Source organism: Canis lupus, chromosome 21, assembly GCF_048164855.1.
Source record: "Canis lupus baileyi chromosome 21, mCanLup2.hap1, whole genome shotgun sequence".
In the NCBI taxonomy this organism is placed as follows: domain Eukaryota; kingdom Metazoa; phylum Chordata; class Mammalia; order Carnivora; family Canidae; genus Canis; species Canis lupus.
Window position 1 is genome coordinate 9,712,149 of NC_132858.1, and position 27,631 is coordinate 9,739,779.

The 27,631-nt window shown below is 59.8% G+C and overlaps 1 protein-coding gene across 2 annotated transcripts in view; it reads right to left on the reverse strand.

Annotated features, from left to right (window-relative positions):
* The window catches only part of KCNQ1 (potassium voltage-gated channel subfamily Q member 1), a 323,097-nt gene that overhangs the window by 294,639 nt on the left and 827 nt on the right, over positions 1-27,631 (reverse strand). The gene's annotated exons all lie outside the window — the stretch shown is intronic.

The window sequence follows — 27,631 nt, forward strand, 5'->3', positions numbered from 1 at the left end:
GCCTCTCTCTCTCTGTGTGTGTCTCATGAATAAATAAATAAAATCTTTAAAAATAAATAAAAATAGAATTACCATTGGATCCAGTGATCCCACTTCTGGGTATATCCTCCAAAGAATTAAAAGTAGGGTCTCACAGAAATAATTATACATTCATGTTTGTTGCTACATTATTCACAATAGTCAAAGCAGAAGCAACCCAGATGTTCATTGACAGATAAATGGATAAACAAGATATGGTCCATCTGCACCCTGGACTGTCATGAACCTGACAACCTGAACAAGGAGAAACATTCTGATACTGGTTACAGCTAGATGGACGCACGACACTACGCTGAGTCAAACGGGTCAGTCACAAAAGGATAGATACTATGTGATCCACTCGTGTGAGGTCCCTAGAGAACTCAAGTTCATAGAGAATGGACAGTGGTCACAGAGGGGGAGGGATGGGGTCAGTGTCTCAGGGGGACAGAGTATCTGTTTGGGATGATGGACAGCCCTGGAGACGGATGGCGGGGACGGCTACACAACAGTGTGAATGTGCATATTGTCCCGAGATGATGAAGATGACAAATTGTATGTTATTAAAAATTCTACCAGAAAGTACCTATGGCACGCTTCCCTTTGTGTAAGAAGGAAGGCAATATAAGAAAATACCCGTGCATTTGCTGCTTAGTGCACGAGAACTAGAGGAAGGATAGGCCTGTGGCTACATCATGGACACACAGGGTTGAAGAAACAAGAAAATAGAGAGGTTTCCCACAGTCAAGAAATGGGATCGGAGACATGGCATGAACCCACGTGTCGACCAGCACACATGCACACAGGTGGACACACAGAAGGAAGCAGCCGTGTGCGTCCGGATCTGCCCGGCAGCCAGGAGCACTGCCAGTGCCCCTGGCGTGGTGTCTAAATCCCACCAGCCAATCAGAGGAACCGGGGCTCCTTGGAGAAGCAGTTGATTTCCTCACCAGACAAGGACAAAACAAGTGAAGACTGGAGCACACAGGGGAGCCACTGAGGGACCCCTGTGCTTGACAAAGATGGGGCACCCTGGAAGGGCTCAGCAGCCACCCCGGAGGAGCTCCCAGTGCCCAAAGCTGGGGGGATCTGAGCCACAAAATCAGTCATGATAGTATTGGACAATGACCCATAAATCGAATCCACATGCATGAGGCCACATGGATAGAACCAAAGCTCCGAGAAGAGACAGGTCATCCTGTGGGTGAATTCCAGTTAGTAAGCAGGGAGGAAAGCAAGGGTGGAAAATCCTCATTAGACAAATGCCAGGGAAGGAGCCCCAGGGAAGAGCCCGCAGGAGGAGCCCGAGGGAGGAGCCAGTGCACACAGGAGCTGCTGCTGCTAGACACACGGGCAGGGTTTGAGGAGGAAAGGGATCTTTGCAACGTGTCCAAGTATCTCCCTCGAGATATTAATGACAGAGGGGCTTGAAACAGTACATTTTCAGCAGAGAAGCTTGAAAGACCATCCTCTACCCCAGTGGTCAAGGTCAAAATCACCCACATAAGACCCACCAACATCACGCACCCTCAGGATGAGGCCCTGCCCAGGACCCACACTGCACCTGGCCATTCCTGCCAGAAAGGCACAGCCCGGATCCCATTGCCACCCCATCAGACACACCCAAATCAAGGGACCGTCTACAGACGCCTCATCAGCACTCGCCCAAAACGCACAGGTCACGAAAGGCAGGGAAAGCCAGTAGAGTGGCCAGGGGCTGCGGGGGACTGAGGGGAAGGGACACCTGAACTCAGGGTAGGGATCTCGGAGCAAACAAAGGATGCTAGCAGGAAAAGTGGGATTCGAGCACGGCCTATAGCACACCAATGTCAACTTCCTGGTTCTCATCAATGTATCTGGTTCAGGAAGATGTTTGCATCTGGGGAAATTGAGGCAGGAGCCTGTGGGAACTCTCTACTGGTGCGGAACTTTTCTGTAAGTCTACACTTATTTCAGAATAAAAAGTAAAAAGAAAAAGTATAGGACTTGAGAGGACAGATCTCAGCACTGGTCACTCAAGCTCCTTGGCATCCTCTATGGCTCTCAGAGTCACAGCCCAAGCCCAACCTCATGGCCCTCCAGCCCTCAGTCCTCACATGTGCCAAGCACACTGTACCACAGGGCCTTCGCACATGCTGTCTCCTCCGGTCACACTCCTCCTTCACGAGTGGGGCACGGTCCCCTTCCCCGGGTCTCTGCTCAAACGCCACCCAGTCTGGGAGGTGGCCCTGGACCATCCCCACAAAAGGGCACCCATCACGTTTTCCACCCCCTTCCCCGCTTCATGCCTTCTCAGGCTCTTGCCACAGTCTGACATCCCCTCTGCTCTCTGAAATGCCACGTCCCAGGGGACAGCCATCCTGTCTGACTCAGTTCCCCAGGAACCTGGAAGACAGCCCCGCGCATCACAGGTGCACCGCGGGCAGCTGAGTCCACCGCTCAAGTACAAAGAGGCTGATAAACACAAAGGCATTCCCCTTCTCTACAAAAACAACGTGCTATTTCTGCCTCATCAAAAGGGCAAAGTGTTTTTACGATAATACCCAGCTTTGGAGAGGGTGGAAAAAAAACCGAGTGCTGTCCAGCATCAAGGAGGGTGGTTAAATTAGGAAAAGCTTCCCGGAAGGCAGTTTGGCTGAAGGTGTCAGAGTCATAAAAACGTGGGAACGCTTTGATCCCACTGGTCCCCTCCTGCAAATGCGGCCCGAGGAAATAATCCAGCTTCCGGGCAAAAATGAATGTACATGGATTTGCATCACAATCTTCTAAGAATGAAGTGGGAAATAAAGCAGCATCAACAGGCGAGGGAGGCAGAGAACCACCGGGCCGCCTTGGACATCACGTGTGGAAGGTGGATGTGGGAAACATTCGGCCCCCATCGGGGGATGACAAGGTGCAAATGGGGTGTTTAGCATTGTCTCCATTTTACCAAATGTGCCCTCAAATAAACATACATGTGCAGATACACACGAGCACAGCGGTGCTGCATGCTTCCCGAGCTGGCGCCAAGGGGGGTGCGTGCCAAAGAGCCCGCTCGTCCTCCAGCAACCACGCCAGGCAAAGGCTTGTGCCATCCCCGCCTTATGAAGGACACGACGGCACACACAGCCACTCGGCTGAGGCTAAGGCTGGCCGGGGCCCCACCGCTGACGTATGGTGCTCTCATACCCTCTCACACACTGCAAGAATGCATCGGCACACGCACACCCCCAAACTGCCCTGGGGTGACACTGGGAGGGAACCGACGGCAGACATCTCTGGGATGTGGTTCGATGAGTAATTTTAATTTCCTCTTTAAAATTTCCAAATGGTCTCTGCTCAACATCTCCGAGTTCTACAGTCAGAAAAGCTGATCTGGGGCCTCTGGGTGGCTCAGTGGTTGAGCATCTGCCTTTGGCTCTGGTCATGATCCCGGGGTCCTGGGATAGAGTCCCACATCGGTCTCCCTGCAGGGAGCCTGCTTCTCCCTCTGCCTGTGTCTCTGCCTCTCTCTGTGTACCCTCGTGAATAAATAAAAATAATCTTAAAAAAAAAAAAGTTGATCTCCTAAAAAACACGTTACGTTTTCAAGATCATCGAACGCCTTTCCAGCAGCTCTTGAAACCTTCATGTGCTTCTGATTAGCATCAGTGAGGCCATAGATCACATCTGTACATGTGAGAGGAGTACACCGCCCAAGTGTGGGGTGAGGAGAGAAATGCAAAGTGGCCGTGCTAATCTGGGGTAACTTTTTATTTGTACGGTTTAATCTCGAGTTTACAGGACCGTTGCAAGAACAGCAGGAGGAACTCCCAAACACCCTCAGCTCAGATTCACTGGTGTTCTCATTGCCCCATTTCCTGCCCTACACCCTCCCTCTTCCCCCTCCCCCCCTTCCCGTCCGTTAGGTTTTCTGGAACCATCAGAGGGTAGGCTGGAGACATCGAGCCTGCTTTTTGCTAAATGCTTCCATGTGCACATCTCAGGAACAAGGACATTCTGGTCTGTAACCACAGGCCAGGTGTCAAAACCAGGAAACAGAATGTGCACAGGACACCTTACCTAATCCTCACCACCTACTCCAGAGCTGGTGCACAGCCCTCTCCTCCTGCCAGGACCCCACCCCAAGTCACATTCCCTGCCACTGGCATATGCATATTCCTCCTGTGATCTGAACACTTCAGCAGTCTCTCTGTAGGTTCTTTTGACCTTGACACTTTTTAAAAAATACTTAGTTATTTGACAGAAAGAGAGAATACGCATAAGCAGGGGGAGTGGCAGAGAGAGAGGGAGAAGCAGGCTCCCAGCTGAGCACAAAGCCCGATGTGGGACTCAATCCCCAGACCCTGGGATCATGACCTGAGCCGAAGGTGGATGCTTCACTCATGGAGTCACCCTGGCGCCCCTAACCTTGACATTTCAAAGAGTTCAGGTCAGTGTCCCTGGGGCGGTGTTCAACTCGGGTTACCTGGTGTTTCCTTATGATTCGGCTCACGTGATAGGTCTTTGGCAAGAACACGATAGCTGAGGACACCCCCTCAGAGGTTCCTGCGGTCAGTTTGCCCCTGCCTGGGGATGTTACCTCCCATCAGTTGGGTAGGGTGGCGCCCGAATGTTTCATCCCTGCAAGGTTGCATCCTTTGCTGTGTCACCCTCAAGGGAGATGCTCTGAGGCTGGGTATGGAACCGTCCTGCCCCTCTGAGTTTGTCCACCAGGGCAGTGCCGCCCCCAGCGATGACAGCCTGGGACCGCGGGAGCTTTCTCACCTGCCCCACAAGGCACATACTTGTCTCCCGAGCTCCACACATCCTCACCACTTTGTGGGGCGGCCACTCCTAGCGGGCTTTAGGATTTAGTGCGCTGTTACTTTATTCTGAAGTCTCCCACATTCACCTGTGCACAAGGCCGGTACGCAGTCACCTCAGTGGGGCCCTTGCCCAGCCAGCGGGTCAACACTGTGCTTCCAAGAGGTGAGCCATGTGCATGGCCATGGTGTCATCCTGGACTGGGAGGGACCTATGGGTAAGGCCACCCGGCCACAGGCTTCCTGGGAGAAACTCCTCAACGACCTTCCGTAGAAGCATCTTCTCTCTCGTGTTCATCATCCCACACTTGGAAACGTTCAAGCACTAGAATGGAGGTTGTACCGTGACTGGCCACTTGGCCCCCAGAGACAACTGGCAAGGGTCCTGGTCGTGCATGACCCTGCTCTCAGCTTCCCTCCCACGTCTGGGGCCTTCCAAGCATGTTCCGAATCTACCGAGATGCTTCCTCCTTGTTCAGCTCTAGCTTCGTATCTTCTCCCAAGTAACAACCATTCCGCGAAGTCTCTCAAATCCGTTGGAATACAAGTTTACAAGTCAGGTCAAAGTTAAACCTCCACTATCTGTTGCTAAAGAGCACTCCGGAGTCTAATTTTATATTCTATCGTTGCCATTTGTCCTCGATTAGAACTACGAAAGGCATGTCATTTTGAATCATAAATAAATAAATAAATAAATAAATAAATAAATAAATAAATAAATAAATAAATAAATAAAATAATAAATAAGAATCCATTACAAACTGTCAATTTTTTTTAATTTGCTTCTTAGTATTTTACCTTCTGTTCTCCTATTTCTGCATTTCTGTCTCGGTTATCATGAACTCCGGCTTACACGCAGACTTCCGTCTCATCTAGGACAGCAGGCTCCTGCGGCCCCGTGCCAGGGACATCTGTGTCCCTTCTGGCACGCTCTCCAATCCCCATAAGGCCACGGCCCTGTCTCATTAAGATTTTTCTTCTTGAAACTTGTTACCAAGTAAACCAGTAATTAGGTTTAAACACAGGTTGAAATCAGAGAAATCCAGCCCGTCAATTTTAGAACACATCTTGGCTTTGGCAGTGGAGCATAAAATCTGAGTTTGCGGCTGTTCCTGGAATGTCCTCCGATGCGCAGCTCCTGCTTATGGGGCATGGAGGTCACGGGACTACCCTCTAACTACAGTAACGGCTGAAATTTCCCTCTTCACACCAGCACCTTGACTGAGATGCGGGCTGTGCCTCTGTTGTCTCTGGGTGAAAATCTGAAAATTTTGAAAAATCTGAAAATGCGGAAATCTCTAGCAGTTCTTTTATTTTGATGATGCCACTGCTGATTTTGCAATCTTTTTAATTTATAGACAAGATAGGGTTTGCTTTTAATCTATTCTAAGATGCAGACTTTTAGGAAGGGGCTCTCGCCATTGTTTACATGTATGGAGATGGGGCGGTGTGGGCTGCAGAACCGGGGGTGTGCCCTGTAGACCTGGGTGGGGTGGGCTGTAGAGCAGGGGGAGTGGGCTACAGAGCCAAGGGTGTGGTCTGTACAATGGGGTGGGGGGTGTGAGGTGCAGAATCAGGGGTGTGGGCTGTAGTACGAGGTGGGGTGGGACTGCAGAATAGGGTGGGGAAGTCGGGGGAGTGGGCTGCAGAGCCAGGATGGGGGGCCAGCTTCAGGTCTGGTCTGGTCTGGGGCCGGGGTCATGCTGCGGGAGAGCCAGCAGAAAGCAGGAGGAAGGACGGGTGCCCCACCCCTGGGAGGATGCAAGGCTGTGGGTGAGGGATTTGGGGTTTGGTGGCAAGAGAGTGACATGAAAGGCCAGGCCACTGCGGTGGGAGGGGGAGGCCAGGAGGGCGCTGCCCCACCCAGGGTGTGGAGTGGAGTTGTGGGGGGGCGGGTCTCCCACTGTCCTTCAGGAGAATGGATGCCTCCTCCCCAGGGCCCAGTTCAGGACACGTTCTGTGCCCACCAGGGCTATGGGGTATAGTCAGTGTGGCCCACCCATCTCATCACAGGTGGACACAGAGGGCCTGAGACTCCACTGACCCTTCAAACAGGGGCCCAGGAGCAGTTTCATGGATGGGAGGGGGGCACTCCAGGCAGGGGGAAGCACTTAGCCCTGGGAAAGCCTGGGCAGCTGGCACAATGGGGTCAGCAAGGAGGGGTCAGCAGAACGGACCACATCCAGGGCCAGGACGTGGGGGTCAGGGGCCGGGCAGGAGGAAGAAACCGAGACCCATGGCAGAAGAAGAGCACACAAGTGCTCAGAGAAACCCACGGGCAGCTGGGACCCGCGGTCACACGACCCGGCAAGCCCTCTACCCCCAGCCCCCGGGTATAGACACCAAAGAACCAGAAACAGGTGTTCAAACAAAAACTTGGACACACATGCTCAGGGTGGCACTACTCACAATGGCCTGCCGCCCTGCAATGGAATATCATGTGGCTTGAGAGCAGTGACATGTGACAGCTTCCCTCCCCCCCCCCCCGCACCCCCCCCCCCCCCGCATGGATGGAGCCTGAGACAAGATGGTGAGTGGAAGGAGCCCCTCCCAGAGGACCAGGCCCTCCACGGATCCACTTCCATCAAATGCCTGGAACAGGCCAATCCCTGGGGAAGGACAGTAGATCCCGGGCTGGCTGGGGCCCAGGAGGAGGATGGCTGGGGCTGGTCACTGCCCACGGGCACAGGGCTTCCCACGCAGCAACCACAAGGTGCAGGAATTAGGAACAGTACAGACATACGAGGTACCACCAAACTGGACACTTTTAACTGGTTAAAATGGTACATTTCAGGTTACAATCAAATGATGCAGGCTCAAGCACACACATGCCAAGAGGTCACCTCTGAGGTCATCTACCGGCTCCCACCTGGCTCTACCCCCCGCCAGCCAGGTACCCCTAGGCCTGCCCCTCAGCCTCCTGTAAGAAGGCTGATGTCGCTGTTGGGGGGCTTCGGGGAGTGAGTCCACATAAATGCCAGCATGTGTCTGGGGTCAATTCACAGTTAGGCTGACCCCCCACGTCAGGACGGAGGACGATCCACCCGGGGCCATGAAGACCACCCCCCCCCATTACGCCCCCTTCCTCATCCCTAACCTGAAGCCTGCCAGCTGCACGAAGCCGCCTGCAGGGGGTGCCAGGCTGGCAGGGCAGGGGCAGCAGCAGGTAGGGCAGCCTGTGTTCCTAATCCCTCAGTCCTGGGGGCTCACCCTGGCTGCCCTGCGCCACTTACCCCTAACACCGAGTGCTCTGACACAAGCACCCTGTCAGGCAGTGCCAGAGCTGACACGGGTGCAGCGCATCATGAGTGGTTCAGAGACATGAGCCCGGCTGCCCAGCCTCCTGTGGGCATACAGCGAACCTCAGTGCTCACTGCCTGCCAGCCTCCCTAGGGCCTGTCAGCTGGCCGCTGCAGCCTGGTCTGCTCAGCTGTAGAGTGGGGCGCTCCCCACAGACCAGGTGACGGGGGGGGGGGGGGGGGCTCCCAGTGAGCAGGTGCAGATGCCTACCACACCCAAGCAAAGAGCACAGGCCCAGCTACTGCCCACCACCCACGGCTCCTGCCCCCGGGCTTCACCGGCAGCTTTGTGAAAGAGGACGTTCAGTCCCGCAGCCACCAAGGTGAGGCTTCCCCAGGCTTCCTGGGGGCAAGGCCAAGCCCCTCCCAATCACCCTGCACCTGCCTGAGGGGCTCTGAGCTGGCAGCTGTTGGGCCAGGGTCACCTTGGTACGCTGGTCCCTTGGCTCTCCCTGCTTGGAGATGAGCCTCCCTGGTGTCAGCACCTCACGTGCCCGGAGGCTGTAGATGGGCCCAGAGCAACACCCACGTGCCGGCTCAGTCCAACCATGCAAGGTGACCCACCATCTGCCCACGCCGGGCACTGTGCCGCCATGAGGGACGCGATTCCAGGCCCCATGGGAAACAGTCCTGCCCTCTTGGGGCCGTGACACAGAGCCCTCTGCAGCCTGGCCCCCAGAACGGGACCTCTGGAGGCCCCCAACCCTCTGAGTCCCTGGCACCCACCCCCAGGCTCCCGATTTTCTTCCCAGTTCGGTGGTTTGCTACTGTCCAAGTCCTGGTGGGAAACAACAGGATTGCCTGGGGCTGCCCCTGGCACATGGTCCCACACCAGCCTCCTCAGCCACAAGGGAACACTCTAGGGGTAGCACAATGAGTCAAGTTGTAGGTGGGAGTCTCCTGGGGTAAAGTGAGGGATAGAGGGCTGCAGGGGTGGGACCCCACTATGTCTGGTGGGTGCTCCCCGATGGAGCCCAAGACAGGGCACAGGGGCAGGAAACTCTGCCCCTAAAAGACAGACGCCGCTCGGCTCAGCCTCACCCTACCCACACCCACCTCTCAACAAGAGTCCTTTCTTCATGGCCATCTGGGTACACTGGGGTGCTGGGGGCCCCTGTGGTGTCAGGGAAGCCCACGGTCAAATCTTGGCCCAGAGCTGAGAGTCTTGCGGCCCCATGGCAGCCCCAGGAAGGTCAGGGTGTCCTCCCAACACCCTTGAGGACAGCACGGAACAGCTCTGCTCAAAGCACTATCACACAAGCTCCTCAAACAAGCTGGGGTGTGGCAGAACAGGCTCAGTCTCCTGTGCACCCCCAGACCAGGAAGGGGCCTGGGGAGAGGCGCAGCCAAGTGCACATGGCAGGCAGGAGCGTGAGTTGGCTACCAACGCCACCATCCGCTGTCCCCCCCCACCAGACACACTCACATCACAGGGGCTCCAACCCCTCAGCATGATCCCTCCCCTCCCAGCTGCTCCACCCGCCCCATCAGAGACAGAGGCCAGCACCCCGGGCTCCAGCCCCCAACCCCTGACCTTCCCTCTCCCTATGCAGGTGTCTTACTCTGGGGGGCACAGGCTGACCCTGGGGCTGTCCTGTCCCCTTCCTTCTCTGTGTAAGCGAGGATGCACACCCATGCACACAGGTGCACACACACAAGGCCACGATGTTGCTGAGGTCAAATACCAGGTCAGGCCCTTTAAGTCCTGGGGACTCACAGTGTGTGGAGGGACATGGGGGCCCTGCTGGGTCTGCTGACCCTCCACCAACCCGCCTTTGGTCTCTAGCAGGTGGATGGGTCGGACACAAGGCTCATTAATATCAGAGGCTCCAGAATCCCGGCCCCCAGTGCCGAGGTCACATTGGGGGGTATGCACCTGCACACCCAGCAGGCTGGAGAACCAGCAAGCTGAGCGCTTGGAGAACATGCGGGAGCTGGGGGGCTTGCACCTGGCCGGGGGAACACACAGGGGCAGCAAGCAGGTTCCTCCCCGCCCGCCCACAGGGCCAGCCCGGCCACATGCCCACACCCCGGTCCCCAAACTGGGCCCAACTCAGACGTCCTCCAGCTGGTAAACAGGGTACACCCACTCAGTAGAGCCCCACAAGGGAACGCACACGCAACGACCCACATAAACCCAAGGACACGGTGCCGGGTGGAAGAAGCTGGACCAAACAAGTATCCACTGTGTGCTTCTGTTTCTAGAAAGTTCTACCAAAGTAAACCAACCCACAGAGCCAGGAGCGGATGGGTAGGGGGTGCCTGGGCTAGGGGCAGGAAGGAGGGGTTCTAACAGGCAGGAGACCTTTAGGGGGGTGGATGTGTTCACCCACTGACAGCCTCACGGTGTCCACACCTGCCCTCTGACCCGAATACACGTGTTGATCACGTGAGGCTGGCGGTTCAGCTGTTACACTGCAGTTGAGCTGCTCTGCAGGAGGTCACTTGGAGAAGAGTCCATGGCACGAGAAAGGTGAAGAGGCCAAGGGGAAGTGGCCATTTAGCAGCACTCACTCAGCCCCCGTGTGGTTCAGAGGCGGGCCTCCCCTCCCCCACAGCCTGATGGACTCTCAACGGCTCCAGAGCACCCGAGTCCAAGGGCCACTTCCTGAGGCTGTGTCTGCCTTCCCGTGGCCCCTCAGCTGACCGTCCTGGGCATGCCACATCCTCTGTGACAGCCCAGTCGGGCCTCCACCCCCACCCTCATCCTGACCCCGCTGATCCAGGCCGAGGGCTGGCGGGGACAGAGCTGACACAAGAGCCAGCCCCGACCTCCTGGGGGTTCCCACCTGCTGCTGGACACTGGGATTCCTTGAGGGCATCCTCAGCTCAGCCCCACCCTCAGGAGCCACAGGGGGATGAACCCACTGCCCCCCAGGAAACCCATCCCACGGGCCTGCTGACCAATGCTGCCTGGCTCTCAGCCACAGCTCAGCTCCTCAGCTCAGGTCACCTCCTGCCACCATGTGAAGTGCCCCACTCAAGTCCAGCCTCCTTGGGAGCTGCCTCAGGCACCTGCAACCCTGAGCACCCTGCATATATACCAGCCCCCCACAGCCTGGGGACGCCCCAGGCCACACACTGGGCCTCGCTCGGTACCATGACCTGGGCCTGGCCCTGGCCCTGGAAGGAGAGGTGCATGCAGATGCCTGGGCAGGCCGGCAGTGAATAGTGCAGGACAGAGTGCCCCACTACCTGTGACCTGCCCGGAGCAGGTGGGCAGGGACCCTTGGACCCTTTGGGCTTTGCAGGGTCCCACCTCCACCCCTGGGAGGTGGCCTCATCCTGGCAGACTGCTGGCAGAGGGCACAGGCAGGCAGAGGTGTCCAGGCTGGCTCAAGTACAAAGGGATAGGGTATCAGGATGGGTCCACAAGGGCCCTCCCTGCCTGCTGGCCACAGGCCAGTCCCCCAGGATGAATGGCAGGCAGGCCGGCCAAGCCAGGCCTCAGCTGAGCTGGGCCCCACATCACACAAATTCAAAGACTCGGAACATCAGCAGTGATGGCGGCCGGGGCCCAGGTGGGCAGGGCTGGCTCAAGGCATGTATGGGGGCAGCCAGAGGGCGGGCAAGGCTGGGGTGACCTCTGGGCTGTGACAGGCTCCCACAGAACGGGCCTGTGACCACGGGCATCATCTCTGCAAACCCTGGGGATCTGACCTGAAAGTCCTGAAGCCCCAGCTACACACCATGCGGGCACCACACAGCCTGCGGTCAGCGGTCCTTGGGCAGAGAGTCCTGAGCAGCTGCATCTCCCTCATCCCTCTCCTCCCAGGAGCACCAATGGCCTCTCCTGGGTTTGCAGCACCCGCAGAAAGCACTAGCCCCGTGGGGCCTTGGGGCACCCGGGCAGCAGGCCACCGGACCACAGCCCTCCTCCCGACGGCGCCTGCTGTGCCCAGCAGGGGCACCCTGGGCCAGAGCTTCTCCCTGGAGGCCCCCGTGTGCTCACCTTTCCAACCCCTCGACACTCCTTAAGTCCAGATTCTGGACCCCACACTCGGCCTCCCAGGGGACAGCGGGGCCAAGCTTGGAGGTGGTTGTACTGCCAAAACGTGGAGGCAGCAGATGCTAGCGGTGTGTGGCGGGCACCAGGCGGAGGTCGCTGCGGGCACCTGCAGGGCACCGCATGACCCCCAAAGAGCAGGTACGCCCCACCCCACCCCCAGGGGCAGAGCTGGAAGCTGGAGGAGCCCTGGGCCATGATCCTGTCCCCGGATAAGATGGGTAGAGGCCAGATCACTGCCTACCCTCCCCCCACCCCTACGGCAGGAAGTCTCTCCCGGAGCCCACCTGGCAGGAGCCCCTGGGCAATGCAGACCAGCGTTCCTGCAGCCTAGCCTTGGGGGCCATCTGACAGTAAGTTCCCCAAAGGGCTTTCTGGCTCCCGGGGGCCCCCAGGCAAGGCAGACCCACAGGCCCCTCCCCTCCCCCCCACACCCTGAGGCCAGGCACATGCCTGCTGCCATCCCAACTCCCACTCTGCAGAGCAGAGCACATCAGCAACACCAGCCAGACCCTCAAGCATCTGCAGAGGGCAGCCCCAGGACCAGGAGGGAGGACCCCCCCCCCCACACACACACACACACACTCTGCTTCCTTCACGCCTCTTGCCTTGAGCCCTCTTCCTGCAAGTGGGACCCGCGCCAGGGAACACCTCTGTGTGGAGAGCCCAGGCCTGGGGGCACCAGGGGGCCTCCCCGCCACAAGCATCCTGTCCAGGCAGCAGGAGTCCCCTTGTCAGGCCACGGCATAGAGCAACAGGGCCACCGCAGGCCTGCGTCTCCTTTGCTGGGGGGGGGGGGGGGGCATGTCACTGTCCAGCCTTGCAAGTGACATGTCCTGGGCAGACGCCTCAGGAGTAGTCGATCACCTGGGGCACCTCGAGATGGCTGGTCCCAGCCTGGGGCAGGAGGGAGCAGCACCCTCCCTCTCTCCACCCCCACTCTGGGGAGGCAAGCTGAGGCCGTCACCAGCTCCCCCGGGGACGGTCAGGTTATAAGCCGGGCAGGTGCCACCAGGAACCATCCAAATCCAGAACAGCCCGGAAAGGCTCAGCCCCTGCCAGGCTGACGATGACCTTGCCAGCTCCCAGGAGGCACAGTTGTTGAGCAGCTGGGCTGTGCTGTCCTTCCCAGGGACGGCCCAGGCTTTGAACCTGATGGCAAGCTGGCCCGACCCACGCAGTGGCATCAGGGTGCACACCGGTCTCTGCCCCTACAGTGACCCCCTCCAAAAGCTTCTCTCCAGTCCAGATGCCGGCAGCCGGGAAGGTGCCTGGAGGAGCACAGCAGGGGGAGACAGATCACTGAGCCCACCACCTCCTATAGCCCTGCCCTGCCCTACCCCGCCCCGCCCCTGGGCAGGCTGGGACAGTCTCCCCAATAGCAGGCCAAGGACTTGCCAGGAGTGTCCCTGGCTCAGGCCCAGCCACCCTGGGAACATGCAGGTCAGCACGGGGAGAGGCTCTCCCTGGGCCTGGGGAGGGAGTCTAGCCTGACACCCAGCAGGCCCCAGCTCTGTGCCCCAGGGGACGGCCTGTCCCATGCCCAAGGCGGGGGGAGCAGGGCCAGAGTGAGGGTCTGGCATGGGCTACGGTGCTGCCCAGAGCAGCTCGGGGAGTACCCAACAGAGTCCCATAACAGGGCCAATGCCAGCCCTGTCCCCTACCAGCTGTGCAACACCGAGCACGTGCCTGTGGACCCCCATAGCCTTGACCCTACGGAGGTAACCAGTGCTAGGATGCCTCGGCCCTGGGGGAAACGGCCCTCCAACTCTGACCTCTGACAGGCCGGGCCACAGACGAGTCAGTGGTGTCCAGCCACATGGCTGGACACAGCGCAGCCACCCACCATCACAGCGTCTTGCCCTGAGCCTGAGGCTTTCCTCCTGGACAGGTGACCAGGCTCCTGGGTCTGTCCCACAGGGGAGGGCCATACATCCGCTGTGAGCCTGAGTCTGGGTCCTCCTTCCCTCCCCCCACGGAGCTGGCTCTCTTCATCTCTGGGCCCAGCCCCCATTACAGGTGTCCGCCCCCACCCTGATCCCCCTATGAGGGGTCAGCCCCACTGTCCTTCCATCCAGCAGAAAGCCCTGCAGGTCACCGCAGACCGGGGCCAAGTGGGGCTCCCACCACATGCCATGTGCTCCTGACCCCATGAGCCTTGCATTTTCTCCATGAGAGAAATCAGGGTCCCCCACATGGTAGCCCTGCCTGCCCCATACAAGCCCCACCCCCCAGGGCCCCCCAAGACAGGAGGACCCAGGCCAGTCTGGGACCCGATCTGCAGACAGTGCTCAGCGTCCGCCAGGTACCCTTCTGGCCCGTATCTTGTTCAGCCTGCCTCAGGATGGCCAGAAGACACTCGGGGGCCACAGAAACCCCCTTGGGGGTCCTCTTGCTGCTTATTTTAATGACCTACTTATCAGCCAATATTTTTTTTTAATTTTTTATTTATTTATGATAGTCACAGAGAGAGAGAGAGAGAGAGAGAGAGAGAGAGAGGCAGAGACACAGGCAGAGGGAGAAGCAGGCTCCATGCACCGGGAGCCCGACGTGGGACTCGATCCCGGGTCTCCAGGATCGCGCCCTGGGCCAAAGGCAGGCGCCAAACCGCTGTGCCACCCAGGGATCCCTCAGCCAATATTTTTTAAGTAGAAAATTCATTTCAGTAAAAGTTGAAAAAATGTCAACACCCGGGGTGGCTGTGAGAAAACCGTCCTGATCCGCTTAGAATCAGGCTGACCATTTTGGCCATCGGCGGCCAGAGAGCCCCGCTTCCCTGTGTGGGTCAAGCCCAGTCCATGTTCCACTTGTCCCAAGGGTTCTGACCCAGCTGGGCCCAGACTTGGCCTGTCACTGCCACCACCTGGATGGCGCTGCCCTGCTGCAGAGACGGGGCCCGTCGTCCTGGGGCCACAGTGAGTAACCCAAACCCAGTGCCCGACAAGGAGCTCCCGCGACAGAAGCCCTTCGGGTGCCGGCTCCCATGGCCCCTGTGATGGGTTTGCTGAGCAACTCCTGGGAGGCGGCCCCTCTGGGGAAGGGTCCTGCACTCAGTGGGTGGCAGCCAGGGACCCGCTGACCCCCTCCCAGGCAGTGTTCTGGGGTCTCAGGAGGCAGAGGGGCCGCTGCTCTGAGACTTGAGTCTCCCCGATGTGGGTTCGGAGCTCCCTGAGTGTCTGTGCCGTCCCAGCATGGGGGGCGGGGGCGTGGGGACAGAGACTGCCGCCCCCACCTCACCCCTGCCCCAGCAGAGACTGGAAAGGCCTGTGGATGCTCTGGGTGCCTGGCAGAGGCCTGATAAGAACAGAGAGGCGGGGCCTACCCCGGGGACAAGGCCAACCCGCCCGCGGAGCCCCCAGCTGCCCATCCCCCTTCATGCCAAGGGCAGCCAGAACATTCCAGGGCTGCCCGGGAGGTGCTGCGTCTCCGCGGAGCTCCACACTGGGACCTTGAGCAGGCCCTGATCCAGGGGGAGGCACGGGGCACGCAAAGCAGCCTCAGCCCCCGGGGACCTGAGGGGCTCTGAAAGGCCTCCCATTTCACCCGCTGCCCAGCGAGGTAGGGATGGGCCTCTCCAGGGACACAGGGAGGTCATCTGGTCACCCAAGGGCACACGGCAGGTCAGGCATGAGCCAGGGGCAGGATGTCAGGACCCCCCCACCTCGGATCATGTACAAGCCAGGGCCTCCTCGAGGCCACCTGACTCCCCACACCTCCCGAAGACCCCAGCCCTGGGCTCTCCCACCCTGCCCTCCAACAGGGGCTGGAGAGGCTCAGATCAGGTCAGGAGCCTCACTCCTAAGACCCCGTGTGACCACTGGGCATACTGGGAAGAATCTGACCCCTGGCAGGGTCTCCGTGTCCCCTCCACCACCGGGCGCCTCCAGCCTCTCACCTCCAGCCCCTCACCAGCAGCGGCCACCCGCCCACTGGCCCCACCCACCCCCTTGCCGTCCGGCCACCCTGAGCTGTGTGGTTCTCGGGCAGGGTCACCCATGGAGCTCCCACCAACCTGGGTCACAAGCTCCACAATAGCAGGATGTGTCCCCTTTGTCCTCCCTGTGTGCCCAGGGCACATGGCAGGAGCAGAGAGCACTGCAGGACGGTGCTGGCTCATCACTGGTAACAGTGGGCTCTTGGGGACCTGGTGGGAGGCCACCCCGACCAGAGCAGGTACTGCCTGAGGTGTCAAGAGACAGTACATTCTAGAAACTGAGGCCTCTGCGGGGAACCCCGTGGCAGGTGCAAGGCTCAGGATGAGGGAGGTCAGAGGAGGCAGCAAGTCCAGAGTCAGCACCAGGGACCACAGCCCAACCCAGGCCCCACCGGCCACCCACACACATGCCCAGTGCCAGGCGGCCCCAGGGACAGCATAGCAACCCACCCACACCCCCATTTATCTAGAACCCAGGCCTCCAGCCGGCCTCCCATGGGCCCCACAGCAACGTCCACAAAGACGGCCACTGGCTCCGGAGTCACGAAGGGGCAGCACAGCGCTGGTCCCCTCCCAGGACTGAGAACATCCTGCCACCTTCCGAGTCCCAGGCTTTGGCCAAGTTGACCCAGCCCTGCTGACGGAGCATCCACCCACCCCAACCACAGTGGGCGCCTGCGGGTGCTGGAACCAGTCGCCTGTCTGCCTGTTTGTACATCTGTCTGTCCAAACATCCATTCGTCCACTGTCTGTCCCTGCTTCCATTACCCACCTGCCCCCTACCTGTCCCTCCGTCCATTATCCCACCGTCCATCTATCCGTCCCCCATCATCTTTCCTCCCACCTCTCGGGGGCCTGCGCGGCCACAGGGGCGCACCACCCTCCCTTACTCTGCGGCAGCCACGATCCTCACATGCTCGGGAGAGCTGACAGGTCAGCTAGGAGCCCAGCGGGTCAGACACCCCCACACAGGGGGCCAGTCAGGCACCACAGCCATGAGGGACACTGCTCCCCCAGGGACCACCGTGCCCCACGCTGCAGGGCTGTGAGCACCAGACACGCACCCACAGACCTGGGACAACTCTGGCATCACCTTGAACATGAACCACAGACTAACTACACGTGGAAGAAGTCTACGACCTGTTGAGAAGGAAAGTCCTGAGCGCTGTGGAAACGCCGTGGCCTGTACGACGGGAACGGGTGTGTGCCTGCCAGCCATCACAGACCCAGGGAGGGGACCTGGGGTCCCAGGGACCCGGTGAAGGAGGGAGGGCCCCGTGTGCCACCTGGGACCTTTCAACAGAGACGTGTTCCCGGCAGGACACAGGTCTGGAGATGAGGGGTGAGGCCCAGGGCGGACAGTTCAACAGCCACAGTTCAGGGCAGGTGGCCGTTAGAGACACATACATGGCCATGACCTCCTGTGGCCCTCAGATGAGCCCAGCCAACTGGGCCTGCGTTCACCGCCCTCCAAGGCACCCCACCAACCCCTCCAGCTCACCTGCCCAGACCCAAACTCCACCCTGGCACCTCACCTTGGCCCCCCAGGTCTCCTCCCAACCTTTCCCCAGCCCACATCTCTGATGGGGGGGGGCACTCTGACTCCTTGCTGTGTTACACGCATCCTTTGTCCTCGTGTCCATGCAGGCCACGCAACCCTAGGCTCTATGCGGAGCCCCTGACCTCACGCCAGCAGACACCATGGTGCAGCTATGGGGGCCACAGAGTACCCACCACTGTCCACAAGGACACCTGGTGCCCCCGGCTTACGGCCAAGGGGCCGCAGGGAGTCTGGGGGCTGGATGCGGACTTGGACCTCCTGCTCTGGATCCCCCGCCCCAGGAAAAGGAGGGAGCCTCTCGCAAAAGGGACCCAACAGCCCCCAGCACTCCCAGCTGGGCTGGCTCACCAGGAGGATGTGATGAGGCCAGCAGCCAGGCCAGCGACGCTTGGCTGGAAAAGGCACACGTCCTGCTGAAGGAGACAAGGTTTAGTCAGGGCCTGGCGCTGGGGTCGCACGACATGGTCAGTCTGTAGGATTCTCACAGAATCTTTTGATCCAAATGCCTGAATTCCTCACGTTCTTATTTCTTGGTCTTTGATTTGTGGATGAAATCAGGCCTTTGTCTGATAGAGGGTCCCCCAGGTGGGATTTGGCAGGGGGCACGCCCCGTGCTGTCACTTTGCATGCCCTGCCGGCCCCGCTGCTTCTACCAGGCTTCTGTTCGCATCTCAAGGCTTCATCACGTCTACTCGTCTGTCTATTCTGGTAGGAAAGCGTCTGGGCCTGCTTTGGAGAGGCCGCCAGCCGCTGTCACACTCCGTGCTGGACCCAGGCCCTCACCAGGACCCTGGGGTCACCTGCTCAGGGAGCAGGTGGGGTCCCGAAGAGACACGACCTCACCTACTATTTGGTTTCCCTGAGTCACACGTGGGGAAGCCGGGACACGCCCATTACTCACTGGGGGCACAAAATAATACATTGCTTCCAAAGGGGACTGCTGGGTTTGCCCCTTGACAGGAGGGATGAGCTCAGGGAGTCAGAGTCCTCACGATGCATATCAGTCCGCTGTGACCATCGCTCTGGGTTGTCACATCTTAACCAGGGGCACACCTTCACGTTGTCGCCGAAGCCTGGTGATATGGCCCCTAGAGGTCTTTGGCGACCATCCCGCCTTCTAGTGCAATGGGATCCACCTGCACCTCTCCCGCCCCATACCTGAATGCAGCCACATGTCTGGGAAGGATGGGACCTCTCGGAAGATGGCAGAGGGGCCGCCGTCTGTGAGCTGGGGTGCTCCAGCTCCTTCCAGCCAACAGAAGAATAAACTTTAAATATAAAATCATGAGGAACATCTCCTGATACCTTCTCTTCCTAATGCAGGCAGGATGGGTTTTGCTTAACCTCCTCTAACTTAGGTTGGCTTTTTCCTCTCAGGCCAAAAATCTTGGCCATCAAGGAGGCCAACCTAATTGCTCATTTGCCTTAACCCACAGATCCCGTGCACGGGCTTTGGAATAAATGAAACTGGTGCCATCACAGCTGAAAATCCTGAAACCACGTGGTTTCAAAGTCCGCGCTGTCATCGGACAAGGAACACTCAGATCCACATGGGTTCCACTGTGTCCCTCCGTCTCTCTAGAGGTCACTGTTGTAGGAGCCCTGGGCCGGCCTCCCACCCCTTGACTTTCCTCACATAAAGCAAGCACCTGTGTGTTTGCGCCTCCTCCTTGACTAGAGGAGTCGTAGCTTGTCTGTGACTTTCACTCCCTGGGGTTTTTTCACTGAAAATAGATCCTGGTAATCGCTCCATAGAAGCATACAGGGATCACACTCCTCCCTCACATCTGCTCAAGACTCCGCGCACAGTGGACAGATGCAGCCGGTCCTCACTGCGGGCACCTGGATCTTCCCCGTCTTTCTCACTGTCAGAAGGAGAGCTTTAACAGACAGCTTGGTGCACCCGTATTTATTTTCCTGCTTGTTTTTTTTTGGGGGGGAGGGTGGTTTTGTTCTGTTTTGGCCAATATTTTCAAGAGAGGCCGCAGGACATAGGGTTGCCGCGGCAGGGGGTAAATGCACGCAGACAGGCCTGCAGGAGGAGTGCAGTCTCCCCGAGCCTCAGAAACACCAGAAGGTTTGGGGGAGTTGTGCACGCCGGTGGGGTCCTGCTCATCCGATGGCACCTAGCATGTCACATCTGCTCCATTCTGACCTTGAGCACCTTCCCACTTCAGGACCCGGGAGCTGTGCTCACATCTCTTGTGCACCTGCCGTGGGGTCCATGGGCTTTTGTGTACTCAGAAGCTCCTTCGTTATTAGAGGTGAATCGTCTGCTATTAGAGGCAATCCCTCTCCCAGATTTTGTCTTTTGCTGTTCTAATGGCACCGGGACCACACGAGGGTTGTTTCTCGCACAAACTTCACCTTCACGCGCCTGGAGTCCCAGAGGAGCCCCCGCTGTCTTCAGTGTGCTCGGGTTCCACCTGAGGCCTGCGTGGGCCTCTCCCTCAGGGCCTCTGCTGGCCCGCGGACTGAAACACCAACTCTCCCTCTCCCACCAGAGAGGTGGACTGTGTTTTGGCTATGTTTTCACCTAAAGTTGAGTCTGTATGCGGGTTTTTTTTTTATCCTGTTCGCTGTTTATCTGCCTGGGCATATGTCAGCTCTGCACTGTTTTAATTACCCGAGCTTTACATTTTATAATATTTTGAGCTGCCCCAGCCAAGAATGCAGATGTGACTTTTATAAGCGACCAGCTGGAGACGTCATGGAACAGAAAGCCAAACCACACGACCCATCAAGATTAAATGTTCAAAGCACGTGGTTCCCCGGGCACCGCCTGAAGCTCTCCTGGGCTCCCCCAGGGGCCCCCGGCTACCCTGTCTGCCATGTGGGGGTACTCCTGGGAGGCGGTGGCCTGTCCCCTGGTCCAGGGCTGTTCCTGGTTGCCTGTCCAGGTGGGCAGGTGATAACCAGCCTGCAGCTGAAAGCAGCAGCCCCTGGTGGGACCAGGTGGGCTGGGCAGCCTCCATTCAGAGAGGTACTCCAGGGCTGAAGGGAGCTGGGGGCATGGTGGCAGGGGTCCAGCTGGCTGGGCCTTCACTCCTGTTTTCTCTCTGTGGACCTTCGCTGTGTAGGCCTTAGCAGCAAAGCCAACAGATGAGGCAGAGGAGCCACTGTTCTGAGCATCCTTTCAGGGTCAGAGGATGGTATGGGAAGGGAGTGGAGAGGGCCCCCCACCCTGGGGCACTCAGAGGGGAAGCCCACAGCCCCTGCTTCTCAGGGACGTGGCACCTGATGGCAGGGGGTGGCTGTCAGGGCTTTATGGAGGCGGCAGAGGGAGCCTCTGCAGATTGCAGGCAAGGGTGGGTGGAAGTGGGGGTGCCTGAGGACACACACTGGATGTGACTCCGGGAATAAGACCCCACCTTGCTCGAAGACGTTAGCATCACACAAACTTCCAGGCAGAAGTAGAGCAGCTTGTAGGGGCTGCAAGAGCCAAGTGGCTAGACCTGTTTCCCCACAGGGAAGTAGCTGAGCAGAAAAGGGGAGTAGGGACCAGGTCCAGAGCCCCAGATGGGCAGGGATGGGCCCCCTGATCTGGGGCTGGTGGACGGGCAGCAGGTCAGGGACCTGTTCAGAGAGTTCTGTCCACCACCCTCTCTGGCTGCCCAGGACCCTCCATGGGCAACGTCACCGTCCCCTGGGCTCACACATGGATCCTTCACCGGACAGGCTTCTGCAGGGGGCGCAGGCCCTCCTCGGGACACGTGCTCGGTGCCCAGATCCTCTGGAAGCACCGCTCCGCAGGTGGGTAGCAGACTCCCAGGCCCCAGGCCCTCGCCCCTGGACAACCATTGGACAGCAGTGCCATGGCCACAGCCTGAGGACAGTGCTCCGAAGCGTACCCCACACCCTCTCAAACGCCCCAGCGCCTGCGGGACTCTCCTGCAGTGCTTTCCGAGTACTCCCTTCTCCCAAGCTCAGGAATGCCGCAGGATATAAATACCCACAGACGGAGATCATCAGGCCCGGCCTGTCTGTGGGCTCCGAGCTGCCAGGCAGCAGGCTGACCGCCACGGCACAGGCCGCAGGGGGCCTGGGCTTCGGAGGCCGGATGCCAGGTGACCCTCTTGTGAGTGTCCCCATCCCGGCTGACTGCCAGGCGAGGGAGGACGGTGACAGCCCCCAGTGGCCCTGCCCACCCACTCACTCGGACCTCCAAGAGCAGCAGAGCCATCAGGGGCCGGAGCTCTGGGGAAGGGGTGGCAGAGGAACAAGGCAAGGCTCTGCCTGGGGCAATCCAGGAAGGCTTCCTGGAGCAGAAGCCAGTGGTTCTGGGCAGCAGGACTGTAAGGAAGAGACCTTGAAGCAGCCAGATGAAAGGCCTCCAGAGGTTGATGGGTACACCCAGCCCACAGGGGGATCAGTCCTAGGACGTGCAGAGGGTCAGTTTACCAGCCAAGATGGTACCTCCAGGCTGGGCCTTGCCTGGATTCCCACTCCCCCCTCCCCCGCCGCCCAGTGGTACCTCCCCTCTCCTTCTGTGACAAATGGGTCAAAATCACAACCACAACCCCCTGCCACCCAAGGGGGCCTCAGCAGGCCCACCTAGATTCCAGCCCCAGCTGGGGAAAGGAACTGCAGGCTTCTGAGTCCAACAGCCTTGGGCACACACCCCACTATGAGGCCTTGGGCACATCACCTCCCCTCTCTGAGCCCCCAAGGTTTGCACACAGCACCACTCATCCCCCTCCACTTGCACGGGGCTTGAGTCACGTAGTGTCACTGGGGGTCATCCAGACCCCACACCTGCTGTCAATAGAGACCACCCTGCCCTCCATGACATTGGGGTTGCTCACAGCACCCAGGAGTCCTCGGGACAGAAATTGGTGGCCATCACTGCCCCCCAGGAAGAGGTGTGGACGGTCACCCCCTGTGCCCTCGGGACCAGGGCCACCTCCTCCATGCTCTGACCCTCACTCCAAGGAACTTTCTCTCTGAGAGTGGAGCCAGACCTGCCTGGCCTGCCACACGGTAACCAAATCCACGGGGTGTGAGTTCAAAAGGTCTTGATGGTGCAGTTCTCGCGGCATCCTCTCCTCCAGCCACAGGGGCCAGGAGTACAGGGCTTCCAGAAGCTTCCATGTGGCATCTCCCCAGGGCCCACATGATGCGCCCGCCCTGCGATCCTCCTAGCCTGGTACATGCTCCTTGCAGACCGCTGTCCTTGGATACCATCTCCCACTTCACAGGGGCCAGATGTGAGTCCCAGCCACAACAATCTCACCAGACAACAGGGTCTTGAATCACAAAAGATATCACACCGGCCAAAAGCTGGTTTTGAACGTGAGTCTGAGAAGGGCCACAGAGCTTACCTGTGCCCATTTTCCAGCCAGGGCCCCCAGCAAGAGCAGCCACTCAAGCCCAGGACCCATGCGTCTGCACCTCTCTATTCCAGATGTGCTCCTGGAGCAGCAGGCACCCCTCCCCTGGGAGCTGGCGAACAAGGACACTTGGGTCCCAGATTGCTGGCCCACACCTGCCTTCTAGCAGCAGCCCCAGAGCACGAGGGCCAGGGAACCCCCATTCGTGCCAGCAAAGGTGTCCAGCACCAGAGGAGGGACGATGGGAACTGGCTCTTGCAGTTGGAGGCTTCTGAGTTCCTGACTCCTTGAGAAGCAGGGATGGAACCCGGAACCCTGGAGGATGCGGTGCCCCAGGCCCTGGCTGCTTAGCTCCACAGGACCTGTTTCCAGCCCTGCAGCTGCTCACCGTTCCCAGGACAGCACATGGCAGGGGCTGCTGCATTTGCACCCATGACATGCTGGTTCCTGGGCCCCAGTGCAGCCCCACCAGGCAGGGAGGGGCAGGAGTGCCCTGGGATGGCCCTCGCAAAGCCTCACAGACGCTCACTGTCCCCCCATCCTGGAGGCCGAAGCCCGAGGGGCAGGCAGGTGGGGTCCTCCTGAGGCCTCTGTGTGTGTGTGTGTGTGTGTGTGTGTGTGTGGATGGCCATGCTCTCCCTGGGTCCTCACGGGGTTTTCTCTCTTCATGTGTCTGTGTCCTGACCCACTCTTCTCGTGAGGACCCCAGTGACCTCATGTTCCCTTTATCACCTCTTTGGAGGCCCTGCCTCTACGTGCAGCCACATTGGTAGGTCCCAGGCATCAGGGGTTTGACACAACTGTCTTAACCCAAGCAAAGGGCACCTGTGTGATCGTGAGTGTACACTCCACCATTTACACCACACACAACAGCCCATCTTGCCATCCCCAATGGCCAGGCCCTGACACCTCAGTTCCCCCGTCCCTCCTCGTCACAGGCAGGTCACCCTGTGGGCACTGAGCAGCCCAAGACACCGCACGTCTGTCTTCTCTGGGACGGCCCCCCACCCCTCACCCAGCCCCATGACACCCTGCAGCGTGGTAAGGTCCCAGGGTGGGGGCTGCAAGCGCAAAGGAGTCCCTTTATCCCTCCAGCACCTTGGCACTCCACAGGCGCAGGCAAAGCCCACAGGCACTGAGCCCCCGGGAGCCTGATTCGGGTCCAGGCATAGGCGAATGTTCCCTCCTATCTGAGCAACCCTACTGGAAGGCACGAGCAGCCTGCCAAGCCTGCCACAGAGGAGGGGATGCACACTCAGAGAGCCAGGCAATGTAGTGAGGCTGCCCAGCCACGGACAGTGCTCAGACACGAAACCTCGTCCCCCATCCAAGCTCTCAGCACTGCCTGGCCACCCCACATCCCGCACTATGTGGCCTCCTGGCCCCAGGCCCCGCTGTGTGCACAGAGCTCCAAAATCTTCCACCCCTGGACTGTCCCCTGTCCTCCCACTGTCCCTGTGGCCTCAAGGCTTTTCCACTCCCAGGCTGATGACCCTGACATAAGGGATGCCTACGACGCACCCCCCCCCCCCCACACACACACGGCTAAGCCAGGCCATGCCCGGGAAGGAGATAAAAGACTTCACCAGAAACTGGGGCTGAGGGACAGGTGGAGGGGGTCCAAAGGGGACAGAGGGGAGAGATCAGACATCATCTCCCCCCAACCCTGCCCACCACGCAGCCCAAGAAACCACTAGGCTGACTTCCAGCGCGTCAATGATTAACACCTGCTCGTTGGGAGGTGCTGCCAGAGGCACCTTGGGAACCCAGGAAGGGCAGGGTGGCAGAGGGTGGCGACGGGAGCACCCAGCTAAGTTTAGGAGCCAGGGCTCTCCCCACTCTCCTGAGGCCCTCCCTCAAACCTCTCAGCTGCACCTGATCTCCAAACATCAGGGCTCAGGTACGGATGTTGCCTGTTGGGGGAGCTCTGCACCTGCCCCGCAGGGGCTCATGGGAGCTGAAAGAGCTGGGTGCCCAGGCCAAGCAGCCACAGTGGTGGGAGGGGTGGCAGGAGGTGGGATGAGGAGCAGCTGGGACAAGACAAGAGTCTGCCCGTGTCATCCTGCTGTTCCCAAGAGGTTGAGGTGGGATGAGGCGTGGAGGGGAGCCTGGAGAGAAGGTGGGTGAAGAGGGAGGAAGAGGGGAGGCTGGGTTCCTCATGGCTTTCACCAGTCAGGGGAAGGACAGGGACCCCTGAGGGTATACGAGGGAGGAGGGGGCCCAGCCCAGGGGCCAGAGGTTGCTATGACAACCCTGCTCCCTCCTCCGTCTGGGCATCTCCCCTACCTGCCTGGCTCCACTGAGGCCCACTAGCAAGGAGACCAGGACCCCCAGGCCCTCAGCTCGATGGGAAGCCGCCCCACGATGAAGGTGAGGACACCAAGGATCTGGGAAGTCTGGGGGGGCTGGGCGGGGGCAGGAAGCCCGAGCAAGCGGGAGGCAGAGTCCTGCTCCCTGACCCCAGCGGCCAGGGCAGGCCAGGCGCACACAGGAAAGGCTGCTCTCCTGGCGGCCGGCCGGAGTAGGGGTTCCCCGAAGAGGAGAGGGACAGGATATCCTGGCCCGCTTCCCCAGCTGCGCCTGGGAGAGTGTGCCCAGCCTTGCAGGGCCCACGAGGACGGTGGCTCCCACGTCCACCCACCTGGCCAGGCGCTTCAAGGCCAGGGAAGCAAGCCTGGCCGGCCTCGGCAACAGTCCTGCCCCTGCCACGGTGTGGCTCTGCAAGGACGGGGCTTTCTCTCACCCCACCTCGGACGCCTCTGAGAGCCACGCCAGGGCCACGGTGGCTGCTGTCCACCCCTCTCGTGGGGCTGCAGCCTGGCCCCGACCACTCAGCCACAGGTCACTGTCACAATCTCAGCTAGAAGGCCAGGTGCCCTCAAAGTCTGGCCAATCGAGAGTGTCCAGGGCCTACTATCCTCCTGGAGACATTAGGGGGCAGGAGGCACCTTCCCAGGCCCCAGCTAAGCCACAAGCCCTCCTGTCCAGGGTCGCCCCTCAGCCCCAGCCCGCATCGGGAGAGCCGCAGTGGGTGTCTACGCCCAGGGCCACGGCACACCTCTCACACGGCAGGGCCCAGAGCAGGAAATGACTGAGCCAAGGGCACACAGCCACTCCAGGAGCATCCCTTCCTGGCTCACCCCCGCGGGGAAGACGTTCAGCCACTATCCTCAGAAGCCACCCCTGCCCGCCCGCTCCTGCGAAGGCCAGGCGAAGGCGACTCTGCTGAGCAAACTTCCGAGAGCTAAACAATCAGAATCAGGAAGAAAACACAAGTGTAAGCAGAGACTTCCTCTGGGGCGCGGCGAGTCCTCTTCCTCCACACGGCACCGCCACCGCCAGGGAGCCCGGGTGACACGCACCCACGGGCCTGTACCCTCAGGATTGAAGCCTGTGGGGCTTCTGGAGGCCCCCAGCCCTGGCAGCCACCCAAGGGTGGGGGCACTGCAACACCACCTGGAGGCCCTCTGGGCTTGCCTCCCTGCCTTCCCCCTGGATCCGGCGTGCAGGGCTCCAGGACAGAGAGGCGGCAGGCAGGGTCTCCTCCAAGGCCTAGCCATAGAGTCCATCCCACCCTGGGCGTCTCAGGCCAGGGTTAGGAGGCAAGCAGCCCGTGTGCACAGGGGCACCCACAAGCCTGACCCTGGCAGGGCAGCGACACAGCCAGGGTCTGACGCAGGGGACCCCTTGGGGTCAGTGCACCCACATCTCCCTAAGCCCTGAGACAAGCCTCTGCTGCAGCTGAGGGCAGAGCCCCCACCCCACCCACATCAGCCATGTCATGGTCATGCACCCTCTGAACTGTGGAACCTGGGGGCCAGGGTGGGTTAGAGGTGAAGACTAGGGCCCTCTCTGCCTCTAGGGACACAGTCCTAAAGACCTGTCCCTGTGACCTGCACGGAGGGCCGTGACCCTGCTACCACCTCTGCTCAGAGGAGCCAAAGTGTGAGGCTGAGTCTGCCCCACCCCGGCCTGCTTCACCTTCCCAAGACAATGCTCCCAGCCAGCCAGGGCCTGGCTCCCGTTGCATCCCTGGGGACCCGGTGGCAGTGCCGGCAGGAGAAGAAAGGGTTCTGACTGCACCCCCCAACCGGGTCTCTCCCAGCCTCCAGCCAGCAGGGATGAGCACCTGTCACTACCAAAGGGAAAGAAAGCAGAGGGAGCCCCCCAGCCCCACCATCAGTGTGGGGACGGCCACGCCAGGGCTCACGGGCCAAGGGCTGGCAGCGTACCAAGAGGATTCGGGCTGGGCAGCCAGGAAGTGGAGCCGAGGAACGGCAGGGGAGGGCTCCGGGGCAGGCAGCGGGGAAGGTGGCCCTGAGGAGGTAACTTCCTTGTACCCCCACCCCTGAGGAATGGAGCGCCCTGCCCCCCGCAGGCATGCCCCAGCGGGCATCAGAGCCACCTGGGTGAGAGCAGGTCAGGTGCTGCCGAGGGTCCGCTGTCTCCTGGCCCACAGCTGCCTCCAAAGGAGGGTTAGAAATGTGGATCCAGCCCCACCCCTCCCCGGAGCGCCTCCAGGGTCCCCTGCATCAGGAGCTCGGGTCCCTGAAGGGGGTGGGGCCTTCCCCACAGCCACACTGACTCCCCTGGCACAGGACACTCCCCACACATGGCCTGCCTTGAGCTGGGACCCTCCCCTCCTGGGGGCTCCTGAGTCCCAGATGCCCCACGACCCTGAGGAGTTCTGTCTGCTGCA